Here is a 13,520-nt window from a genome sequence, read left to right on the forward strand (position 1 = left end):
AGTAATATTATGTTTTATTATGAAGAGAAAATGGCATTATATATATTTATATTATTGATTTTATATGTTTTTATCTGTATAATATCTTTTGTGGATAATACTGTTGGGAAATATTCCCTTTATTATATAATATCACCATTATAATAAATAGGAGAGACCACAAGTGAAAAATGATAAACCGCACAAAAACCGCACGAATGCTATAAACAGACAAAACTGGACTTTTGACCCAGGCTTTTGATGGTACCGAGCGGACTATAAAAGGAAGCTACATTTCAATGGGGGTAGAGCCACTGAGGAAGGGGAGAGACGTCCCCGAAACGCGTCTGGCGAGTTCACCCCTATAAGGAATGATCCGGAGTTACCGAGCAAGTTTTTAAACCTCTTGGATGTTGGAGCGCTCCATAGAAATCCGATTTGAAACCAGCCGGAGGGAAAAGATAACTGAACCATCAAACAGGCAAGTCCCACGAGATAATCCTCACGTGATACACCAATCTCGAGCGAGGACGCCGAACAACGTGAGCAGAAGCCGGCGCATCGTGGTGAGTAGCGGCAGGAGGAACAGACTCTCCAACTACCGGACCCGACTAACAGGGTAAGACAAACCGGTCCCCGCTTTACTCCCCACCTGCAGCCTGATATACATTGTGTGGTAGATCCACATTATCCGGGACATCTTTCCTGACGGTCATTTGCTATCCGGCCATAGTGCCGCCCCTGGAACAGTTTGCATTTTAACTAGAAGACTATTCCAAGGAGGACACCATTTGATCATTATTCATCTCTCAACAGATACATCTTGAGTCTCTTGGGGAGTATCTGAGAATACCCCCAAGATTGTAGCCTACAGTGTGTGCGCATACTATTTGCGGTTTTTTAATATTGTGTATTTTATATTGTGCATTTCCTATTAATTTATATCGTATATTTTATCAATTGATTGTGTATTGAATTGTGTTTTTACTTAATAAATAGCCATTTCCAATTGATTTCACATATTTGAGTGCCAGCCTTATACATTTTTTCTACTATTTACCTCTTGACTGATTGGGTGAGCAGTCTTCAGGCTAGAGCACCAGGTCCGTTTGGAAAAGGTAGTGAGCTATCCACTATTGTCTTACAAAAATATAATAGTTAATCTGACTGTTAGTTCGGTTGGTGACATATACTCTTGTGATATTCGAGCACCAAGTATAATAGAAGTCAATGAATGACAATTAGGCAACCCATGCTCTGAATAGGGGAGGGTGTCTGGTCCATTGGAAAAGGTCAGAAAGAGACAGAAACAACACCGAAATGGATTGGAAATAGCATGGGGACGATGTCTGGATGAATCTTAGACTCCCAGGTCGCTGCTGGGAACCATATTGTCCGAGTTGTATGCCACTTTTACAGACTGACAAAAATATGCACAAAACCACCCAAAAAAATAAATTTGGAAACATTCTTTCCTATATATTCAATTGTATATAAAGTGCAAAAAATTACAAGCAAGAGGCACTCCAAAACAGCCTATATATCACATAAAGGAGAGCCTAATTTACATTGTGGTACAATTGTTCAGGTAGTGGGACTCCTACACTCATAAAGCCTATGAACTAAGTGAAAGGGCTGCCAAAAATTACAAGAAACTGGCACTCTAAAACACCCTTTGTTACACATAAAGGAGGGATTATCATACACACCCTTGAAAAATTATGATTGATGGCCTGCTGGTGACCCTCAAAAACATTTGGAGCAAGGGCCTGCTGTTTTGACCATCTAAAACATTAGGGGCGAGGGCCTGCTGCCGTATTGGTGACTCTAGATAACCCCTTGGCGATTGCACGTCCCCGTGACGGTGACGATCCATTTGAATGTCTGCCCTATCAACTTTTGATGTTCTTTTCTGCGCTTACCATGGTGATCACGGGTAAAGGGGAATCAGGGTTCGATGCTGGAGAGGGAGTTTGAGAAAGGGATACCACATCCAAAGGAGGTCAATGGCTGAAATCTGATTGGCTGTTGTTGCCTTGCCCCTTTATTTTCCTAATTGTGAACCACCCAGATAGGGTGAGTCAAGTTATTAAACCGCAAGCATCCAAGGAAGTCAGCAGGCGCGTGGCAATTACCCACTTCCGATTCAGGGAGGTAGTGACGATAAATAACAATACAGCACTCCTAAGCGGCCCTGTTTTTGGAATGAGTACTCTTTCCATTAGAGAGGATCTATTGGAGGACAAGTCTGGTGCCAGCAGCTAACTTGCTCCCGGCCTCCACAACGTTTACCCAGGGTGCCAGTATGGTGAAGATTGTGTTGAACAGACTCTTGGCTACTAAGACTGGACTTGTAGGTGCCTGCTGCCGCTTTGTTGACTCTAGATAACTTATAGGCGATCACACGTCCCCGTGATGGGGATGATCCATTTCCACTTATCAACTTTGGAGAAATTTTTTAACAAGGGCCTTCGTTTTGCTTGTCCTGTCCACCAGAGAAATGAGAGATAAGAAGTCCTCTTTGTAGCGGGGTCGAGAAGGGTGAGCAACCAGTAATCCGTGTTGTCCAAATTGCATATAACACGCTGGTCGTGGGAAAGGCAGCCTAACATGAAGTCAGCCATGTGTGCCAGAGTACCAACAGGCCAGACTTTGCTGTCGTCATCAGAAAGTGAGCTGACCCTGTAAAAGATTTTAGGTGAGGGACTGCAGTTGAGCTGAACCTGTAAAACATTATATGCGAGGGCCTAATGCTGAGCTGACCCTCTAAAACATTAGGGGCGAGGGCCTGCTGGCATGCTGATGCTCTAAAACATTATATGCGAGTGCCTGCTGGTGAGCTGACCCTCTAAAACATTATATGCAAGTGCCTGCTGGTGAGCTGATGCTCTAAAACATTATATGCTAGTGCATGCTGTTCAGCTGACCCTATAAAAAATTTGAGTTGAGGGCCTGCAGTTGAGCTGACCCTATAAAAAATTTTTTAGTTGGGGGCCTGCAGTTAAGCTGACCCTATTAAAAAAAATTAGAGTGGAGGGAATGTATACAATCTGGATGAGGAGGAGAAAACAAGATTGCATGGGAATACGCTACAGTAGATTGAGTACATTATAAATGATAGATTGAAATTGCCTTTATTTTCATCATTAGCTCAGCTCTCCTCTAGTGGAGTTGAGAAGTCAGGGGCAATCCAGGCCTTGTTCATTTTTATATGAGTCAACCTGTCAGCATTGCCAGTGGGCAAGTGGATACGCTTATCTGTTATAATGCCAACAGCAGCACTAAATACACACTCAGACAAAACGCTGGCGTCAAGCCAGGCCAGCACCTCCAAGGCATAGAGCGCAAGTTTGTGCTACATGTCCAGCTTGGACACCCAGTAGTTGTAAGGTACTGAGGGATCATTTAGGACACGGTCTGCTATGTATTCCTTCACCATCTTCCAAAACCTTTCCCTCCTTGTACCACTAGGCCGTGCTTCAGGCTGAGGTTCCTGGCGGGGTGTCATGAAAGTGTCCCATGCCTTGGAGAGTGCTGCCCTGCCTTTGTTGGAACTGCTGTGTGTTCCCCTTGTCTCCATTCCTCGGTTGCCTAAGGAAGTACGGACTATACCGCGTTGTCAGATGGAAAATTCTGGAGCAATCTCTCAACAAGTATGGTATTGCACCGTTTTACTCGTCCTATCCACCACAGGAATGAGATATGAGAAGTTCTCTTTGTAGCGGGGGTCGAGAAGGGTGAACACCTAGTAGTCTGTGTTATTTAAAATGCGTATTACGCAAGGGGCGCCAGAAAGGCAGCCTAACTTGAAGTCAGCCATGTGTGCCAGAGTACCAACAGGCAATATGTCTATGTGAACATCAGGATGACTCTCCATCTCCTCATTCTCCTCCTCCTCCTCTTCTGCCCATCTACACTGAACAGAGGAAATTAAAGTTCCATGAGTACTACCCTCTACACTCACCTAAAGAATTATTAGGAACACCATACTAATACAGTGTTGGACCCCCTTTTGCCTTCAGAACTGCCTTAATTCTACGTGGCATTGATTCAACAAGGTGCTGATAGCATTCTTTAGAAATGTTGGCCCATATTGATAGGATAGCATCTTGCAGTTGATGGAGATTTGAGGGATGCACATCCAGGGCATGAAGCTCCCATTCCACCACATCCCAAAGATGCTCTATTGGGTTGAGATCTGGTGACTGTGGGGGCCATTTTAGTACAGTGTACTCATTGTCATATTCAAGAAACCAATTTGAAATGATTCAAGCTTTGTGACATGGTGCATTATCCTGCTGGAAGTAGCCATCAGAAGATGGGTGCATGGTGGTCATGAAGGGATGGACATGGTCAGAAACAATGCTCAGGTAGCCCGTGGCATTTAAACGATGGCCAATTGGCACTAAGGGGCCTAAAATGTGCCCAGAAAACATCCCCCACACCATTACACCATCACCACCAGCCTGCACAGTGGTAACAAGGCATGTTGGATACATGTTCTCATTCTGTTTACTCCAAATTCGGACTCTACATTTGAATGTCTCAACAGAAATCGAGACTCATCAGACCAGGCAACATTTTTCTAGCCTTCAACAGTCCAATTTTGGTGAGCTTGTGCAAATTGTAGCCTCTTTTTCCTATTTGTAGTGGAGATGAGTGGTACCCGGTGGGGGTCTTCTGCTGTTGTAGCCCACCTTTCTTTCACATTGTGACATTCAGTTTGGAGTTCAGGAGATGTCTTGACCAGGACCACAATCCTACATGCAATGAAGCAACTGCTATGTGATTGGTTGACTAGATAATCGCATTAATGAGAAATAGAACAGGTGTTCCTAATAATTCTTTAGGTGAGTGTATAGCAGAGGCAACTGTCTCCAGCTCCTCCTTTTCATGGTGCAATTTGCGCTAGGAAGATGAACTGTGGGTGGTCTGGCTATCACCCTGTGTAATGTCCTTCCCCATTTCCTCATCTGCCACATTCAGAGTGTTGTCCTTAATTGTGAGCAGCGATCATTTGAGTAGACACAGCAGTGGGATGGTTACGCTGATAATAGCGTTATCGCAACTAACCATCTGTGTGGATTCATCAAAGTTTTATAAAGCCTCAAAGAGGTCTGACATCAATGCCTACTCCTCGATTGTGAATAGTGGCAGTTGACTTGAAAGCTGACGACCCTGTTGCAGCTGGTATTCCACAACTGCCCTCTGCTGCTCACAAAGCCTGGCCAACATGTGGAACGTAGCGTTCCAGCACGTGCTCAACTCGCACAACAGTCAGTGAACTGGTTGTAGGTTGAGTGCCGAGAGCCACAGCACGGTCTGGTCCCTTATACCCTGCCACAGCACTGCGGCGGTGTGCTGTTTGTCTCCTAAGCAGATCAACTTCGCACTGCTTACCCACAGCAGTGCTACACTGCTTCCAGCTAGCGACTGATGGCTGAATGGCACTGCTGCTGGAGGTGGAAATGGAGAAGGAAGTGGCAGAGGAGGAGAAGTGGGGGTTGGAGCCAGTAACATAGCTGCTGGCGGAGACCCTGATGGATGTAGGGCCCGCACTCCTGGGCGTGGGTAGCACCTGTGCCACTCCAGGGTACGGCTCACTCCCGGCCTCCACAAAATTCATCCAGTGTGTGGTTAGGGAAATGTAGCGTCTCTGGCCACCAGCACTTGTACATGTGTCTGTGGTTAAGTGGACCTTCCTAGCAACTGCATTGGTCAAGGCACGGATGATGTTCTGGGACACATGCTGGTGTAAGGCGGGCAAAGCACACTGTGAAAAATAGTGACGGCTGGGGACTGCGTCCTGAGTGACAGCCGTTGACATCAGGCTGCGGAAGGCCTCAGTGTCCACAAACCTAAATGGCAACATTTCAAGGGCCAATAATTTGGAAATTTGCACATTTAGTGCTATGGCCTGTGGGTGGGTATTTGCATTTGCGTTCAAATGACTGTGTTATTGACATTTGGATGCTGCGATGGGACAGGGAAGTGGATATTGTTGCTGATGGTTCATGCAAAGCTCCAGGTGCAGGGTGAGGGGCATCCGGGCCTGCGCCTTTGACAGGGAATTGGCCAGCAGTGCTTAACACAGGGGAAGAGGAGGCAGTAGTGTGACATGCAGACCCAGATTGTGGACCCTGTGGACCCAGGCATTCAGCACACTTGTTAGTGTGCTTGGATGCCATGTGGCGGATCATGCTGGTGGTGGTGAGGTTGCTAGTGTCCACGCCATGGCTCATTTTGGTAAGGCACACGTGGCAAACTACCACTCTTTTGTTGTCTGCACTTTCCTCAAAAAAGCACAATACTGCGGAACGCCTACCCCTTGGCAAGGTAGATTTACGCATGGGGGTGCTCGGTGTAACGGTTGCGGGCCGGTTTGGTGTGGGCCGACTTCTCCCTTTTGCAACCCCACTACCTCTACCAGCCTGTTGTGGTGCTGTGGATCCCTCCCCCTCTGTATTGCTGTCCTTGCTTGGTTTTTCACATTTCCATGTTGGGTCAGTGACCTCATTGTCAACCACCTCCTCTTCCACTTCCTCACTGTGCTCATCCTGCTGACTTGACCTAACCACAACCTCAGTGATTGACAACTGTGTCTCATCATCATCCACCTCGTGAATGAATGATTTCCATTCACCACCGTCATCTTCTTGAGTCTGTTAAGGCTCAAGAGGTTGGGAATCAAGGCACAATATCTCAGGTCCCTCTTCAAGCATGCTGGGTGCAAGGGCCAAATGTAATGGTGGCACTGGAAAGTGGGATCACTTGTTTGGCAAACCTCTCCATGGTGGGAGGAGGATGATCAGAGTGAGGATTCGGTTGACCAGACTCTTGGCTACAGAGAATGGACTTGGTGGAAGAGAGGGTGGTGCTTAACCGACTGGAAGCATTATCTTCAGCAATCCAACCCACCAACTGTTCGCACTGGACCGACTTGGACAGTGTTGTCCTGCGCCGCCCAGCTAAGTTGGAAATGAAGCTTGGTACAGTGGATGTTTTTACGGGGGACCATCACGCCCACTTCTTTGTCCCTTAGTGCTCGCCGTCTTCATATTAATGGTTTTGTCACTAGATGTGGCGCAGATTGTTTTACAGTCCGCTAAAGACACCGTTTTTGGATGTAGGACTGTATATGTCACAGAAACACACAGAATATAGACCCTAGATTAGTCCCAGATTATTGGAATTTGCCCTAAAGAAGCAGTTTTCGGATGGCGTATTGAATATGTCACAGAAAACAACACACTATGGACCGTAGATTAGGCCCAGATTATTTGAATTTTTAATACAAACTCAGTTTTCAGATGCAGGACAGTATATGTCACAGAAACCCACAGAATATGGATACTACATTATGCCCAGATTAGTTAAATTTCCCCTAAAGAAACAGTTTTTAGATGGCGTACTGTATATGTCACAGAAAGCCACACACTATGGACACTAGATTAGGCACAGATTATTGGAATTTGCCCTAAAGAATCAGTTTTTGGATGGCGTACTGTATATGTCACAGAAAACAACACACTATGGACACTACAGGGTGGGCCATTTATATGGATACACCTTAATAAAATGGGAATGGTTGGTGATATTTACTTTCTGTTTGTGGCACATTAGTATATGTGAGGGGGGAAACTTTTCAAGATGGGTGGTGACTATGGCGGCCATTTTAAAGTCGGCCATTTTGAATCCAACTTTTGTTTTTTCAATAGGAAGAGGGTCATGTGACACATCAAACTTATTGGGAATTTCACAAGAAAAACAATGGCGTGCTTGGTTTTAACTTTATTCTTTCATGAGTTATTTACAAGTTTCTGACCACTTATAAAATGTGTTCAATGTGCTGCCCATTGTGTTGGATTGTCAATGCAACCCTCTTCTCCCGCTCTTCACACACTGATAGCAACACCACAGGAGAAATGCGAGCACAGGCTTCCAGTATCCGTAGTTTCAGGTGCTGCACATCTCATATCTTCACAGCAATTGCCTTCAGATGACCCCAAAGATAAAAGTCTAAGGGGGTCAGATCGGGAGACCTTGGGGGCCATTCAACTGGCCCACAACAACCAATCCACTTTCCAGGAAACTGTTCATCTAGGAATGCTTGGACCTGACACCCATAATGTGGTGGTGCACCATCTTGCTGGAAAAACTCAGGGAACGTGCCAGCTTCAGTGCATAAAGAGGGAAACACATCATCATGTAGCAATTTCGCATATCCAGTAGCCTTGAGGTTTCCATTGATGAAGAATTCCCCCACTATCTTTGTACCCCATATACCACACCATACCATCAATTTTTTGGTTCCAACCGTCTTGGAGGGATCTATCCAATGTGGGTTAGTGTCAGACCAATAGCGGTGGTTTTGTTTGTTAACTTCACCATTCACATAAAGGTTTGCCTCATCACTGAACAAAATCTTCTGCGTAAACTGAGGGTCCTGTTCCAATTTTTGTTTTGCCCATTCTGCAAATTCAGTGCGCCGATCTGGGTCATCCTCGTTGAGATGCTGCAGTAGCTGGAGTTTGTAAGGGTGCCATTTGTGAGTAGCTAATATCCGCCGATGGGATGTTTGACTCTCCAGTGACATGCGGCGAGTGCTACGCTGTGGGCTCTTGCTGAATGAAGCTAGGACAGCTACTGATGTTTCTTCATTAGTGACAGATTTCATGCGTCCACATTTTGGCAAATCCAACACTGAACCAGTTTCACAAAACTTAGCAAGCAGTTTGCTAACTGTAGCATGGGAGATGGGTGGTCTCGTAGGCTGTCTTACATTGAAATCTGCTGCAATGACCCAGTTACTGCGTTCACCAGACATCAACACGTGTTAACCTCGGCGACATGTCAATGGCTGTAAAGAAAGAGAAACTTGTAAATAACTCATGAAAGAATAAAATGACGTTAAAACAAAGCACACCATTGTTTTCCTTGTGAAATTCCCAATAAGTTTGATGTATCACATTACCCTCTTCCTATTGAAAAAAAGAAAAGTTGGATTCAAAATGTCCGACTTCAAAATGGCCACCATGGTCACCACCCATCTTGAAAAGTTTCCCCCCTCACATATACTAATGGCCCACAAACAGGAAGTTTATATCACCAACCATTCCCATTTTATTATGAACATTATTTTTAGAAATGTGAGGTAGTCCACACTGTCGTGAGCTAGGCGAGTGTGCTTAACGGTCGCGATCACCCCTGCTGCGCTGAATGTCCTTTCGGACAGGACACTGGACGAGGGGCAAGCCAAGAGTTCTATTGCATATTGTGCCAGCTGTGGCCACAGGTCAAACCAGCACACCCAGTAGTCAAAGGGTACCTCGCTTATCAGAGCGTCCACATCGGCCGTTAACCCGATGTAGTCGGACACCTGTTGATCTAGGCATTCCCTCAGGCTGGATCTGGAGGGAGGATGTCGATGGGTTGGCTGCAAGAATGATCTCATATCCGAAGTGACCAACACATCTTCAAACAGCCCTCTTCTTGCATGTGCTGTAGCATTGGTACCCGTAATTGTTTCTCTGTGGGTGTAAATTCCGCTGCCAGCGCCCGTAAAATCAGAATGCAGCATCTCTCAAAGCAAGGCCTGGAAATGCTGCATTCAGACATCCCTCTGTGATGCTTGTAACATGTCCGCCATTTTGTGTTTGTACTGGGTTATAAGTATGTTGCCACCCAGTACTGGTCCTTGCCCTTTATGCTTTTTATACAGGGTCCCTCTTCAAACACTGGAGCATGAAGGCCCCCATTTGCACTAAATTGGAAGCGGTGGAACGCCCTTGCTCTTGCTTATCCCCCAGGAGAATGTCGTCCTCGTTCATCCCATCCACAGACAACACCAGGGATCCCAGAAAAGTTTTAAGCCTGCTCTTCTTGCTCCTCCTCTCCCATGCACCATCCTCCTCTGAATCCTCTTCAGAATCCTGCTGACTTGTGTCAGATGAAGTAGTTCCCCCTGGGAATTCATTCAGCATTGCAACTTCCTCTTCTCTTAGCTCCTTCTCCTTGACAGCTTGATCAAAGATGCAACGCAATGCACGCTCCAGAAAGCAGGCGTGAAGTACGATGTCACTGGATGTCACTGATGGCGCCCTGGCTGCGACTGATCAGTTTGGTGATCTCATCAAATGACTGTCCCAGAACCTGTCCTGCCACAGAGTTAGTACAGTTAGTTTAACGGCACATTGCTGCTGGAGCAGCCTTTTTTAAGGCATATACTAGGTGGAGTTCCAGCACATAAGGCTGTCACAAATCAGACGGGCAGGTGGTGTCTCCGCTGAACATCAGCAAGGCAAGCTATGGCCGTGTAAGATCTTCTAAAATGGCCAGAAATTTTACTGGCCTACCGCAAGATTGTCAGGATTGAAACCCATGAACGGCCAGGTCCCAGGCAGTACCTCTAGCCACTAGGCTACCAACCCTTCTGGACTTTTCCTTCTACTGAACTCTTTGATCTACCTTGTTCCTTGCCTTGTTAATCTCTATGATTCCTTGCCCCTGCTACTTTCTCTTTATAAGCCCAGCCTCTTGTACCTGACCCCCGCTGGTTATTGTTCTTCTGAACTTGATCCTGCTGTAAACTTAACCCCTTAAAAGGCATTTCAAGATTAAAGAAAATTCCAACACTGGGCCAAGACTAGTGCCAAACACTACATCCCCAGACATGGAACAGATTGTAGCTTTACCCTCTGGTCTAAAACCACCATTAACTTTTTACCCCATCCTTGACACTTTTTATTCTGTGGTTTCAAATTATTTTAGGAATAGCACCCATAAACTAGAAATAAGGCAAAATATGAAACTATCAGAGAAGTTAGCCCTAAAGAAGCTACAATCAGATACGGACCTAATTATTAGAAATGCCGATACGGACCTAATTATAAGAAATGCCGATGTGAAGGAAGCTCTAAATATTCTATCCAATGATAAATACTATCTACTCCTTGACTGTGACCCCTCTAAAACACACATAGAATAATTTCAGACTTTAATTAAATCCGCAGATCTCTGTCTAAATAAGAAGGAGAAGGAATATATTATGGTGAAAGAGTCTACACCAGCTATTTTTTACCATCTTCCTAAGATCCACAAGGACATCCAGAATCCGCCAGGTAGACCCATAATATCAGGAGTCTCCTCCCTCACCCGAAACCTGTCACACTATATCGACATCTACCTACAGAAACATGTTCTCAATCTAAATTCCCATCTGAGAGACTCTGCATCCCTCATTACTCTACTTAAAGACATCAAGTGGTTGGATGGCTATTATTGGGTGACTTTGGATGTTTCGGCACTATATTCGAACATCTCCCACGATTTGGGCATGAAGTGCACATCCAGTTTCTTAGATAATTATTTAGAAATGCCTGCAACACAAAAGGCATTTATCATGAGGGGTATTGAATTTATACTTACGCATAACGTGTTCACATTCCAAAATGACATTTACAAACAAATACGTGGGACCGCAATAGGGACATGTTTCGCGCCCAGTTTTGCAAATCTTTTTATGGGGGCGTTTGAGGAGGAGTTTATATACCACTCAAGCTTCTGGGCCAAAAACAATATTGTCTTTCCGCAGATATATCGACAATCTGATTTTTATTTGGAATGGGGACCCAGCATCTATCGGTAGGTTTATTTCATATCTTAACACCAATGACTGGGGAATTTCTTTCACTGGCACATACGACAATACAAAAATCGAGTTTCTGGATCTAGAAATTTTTATTCCGGACAATAAAATAAATGTGCCCACCTTCTTCAAAAAGGTTGATAGCAACAGCTATCTAGGCTTCAAGAGCACACACTATAGGAAATGGAAGGCGAACATCCCCTTCAGTCAATTCAAACGACTTAGACAAAATTGTACTCGTGAAGAGTACTTCAAAAAGGCTATCCCTCAAATATTATTTCTGGTGCAAGAGTAAAGGCCACAGAACTCACTCAAGATGAATGTCTGATTCCAGCTTCTAAAAAGAAGAAAGATAACTGCAACGAGAGATGCAGTTGCAATTTTATCACTACTTATAACCAAAACCATATGTCGATAAAAGCGGTTTTAGAAAAAGATTGGCATATTTTAAAAAGAGACCTCATTTTAAATCAAATCATTCCAGAATTCCCAAAACTCACGTACAAGAGAGTGCGTACCCTCAAAAACATTCTTGCACCCAGCAAACTGAAGACTGTTACATATCATACTGAGAATCACAATACCATTGTCCCCAAAGGGAGCTCTGAGTGCGGACATAAAAGATGTCTATGCTGCTCCAGTATATGCCAAAAATCTATTTTTTACAGTTGAGTAAGCAGGGAGTCATTCCCCATTTTTAGTAGCCTAAACTGTGAATCTAGCCACGTCATATATCTCTTAGAGTGTCCGTGCCATCTGCAGTATGTGGGGCGCACGATTCAAACACTGTGGAACAGACTGAATAAACACAGATCAAATATTAAGAAAAAATACTGGAAACATAGTGTATCCAGACCTACTGCAGAACATCACGAGGGTCGGTTAGCCGGATTCAATGTGACCCCAATTGAACAAATTCCAAGTCACCTATATAAAGATACCCAGTACATTTGACGTAGGGAAATGTACTGGATCTTTAAATTGAATAGTTTGAATCCTTATGGCCTTAACGAAGCATTTGAGATCAATTTATAAAAGCCTAGAACCAGTATTTGATATCTATCCTGCCCCCCTGGTTTTAGTTTTAGATAATTCTATCAACAAATTTTACTTATCATTTACTGAGGGCATATTAATTTCATATTTATTGCAATATTACTACCACTTATTTTTAATTAATTTTTATACAGATATACTGTATTTATATTTATATATGTATATATCTTTTTATATATATTTTTATATACCATATGTGCATGTAGTGTTTCATCTCCACAAGTATTTTAGCATGTACAGTCATGTGAAAAAATTAGGACACCCTTTGAAAGCATGTGGTTTTTTGTAACATTTTTAATAAAAGGTTATTTCATCTCCGTTTCAACAATACAGAGAGATTAAAGTAATCCAACTAAACAAAGAAAACTGAAGAAAAGTCTTTTCAAGATCTTCTGTAAATGTCATTCTACAAAAATGCCTATTCTAACTGAGGAAAAAGATAGGACACCCTTGCCCCTAATAGCGAGTGTTACCTCCTTTGGCTGAAATAACTGCAGTGAGACGGTTCTTGTAGCCATCTACCAGTCTTCGACATCGGTCTGAGGAAATTTTACCCCACTCCTCAATGCAGAACTTTTTCAGCTGTGAGATGTTTGAGGGGTTTCTTGCACGTACAGCCCTTTTCAAGTCACCCCACAGCATCTCAATGGGATTCAAATCTGGACTTTGACTTGGCCATTCCAGGACTCTCCATTTCTTCTTTTTCAGCCAATCTTTGGTTGATTTACTAGTATGTTTTGGGTCATTGTCATGTTGCATGGTCCAGTTCCGCTTCAGCTTTAATTTTCTAACTGATGGTCTCACATGTTCTTCAAGCACCTTCTGATACACAGTAGAA

This window comes from Bufo gargarizans, chromosome 5 (genome assembly GCF_014858855.1).
Source record: "Bufo gargarizans isolate SCDJY-AF-19 chromosome 5, ASM1485885v1, whole genome shotgun sequence".
NCBI classification, from domain to species: Eukaryota; Metazoa; Chordata; class Amphibia; order Anura; family Bufonidae; genus Bufo; species Bufo gargarizans.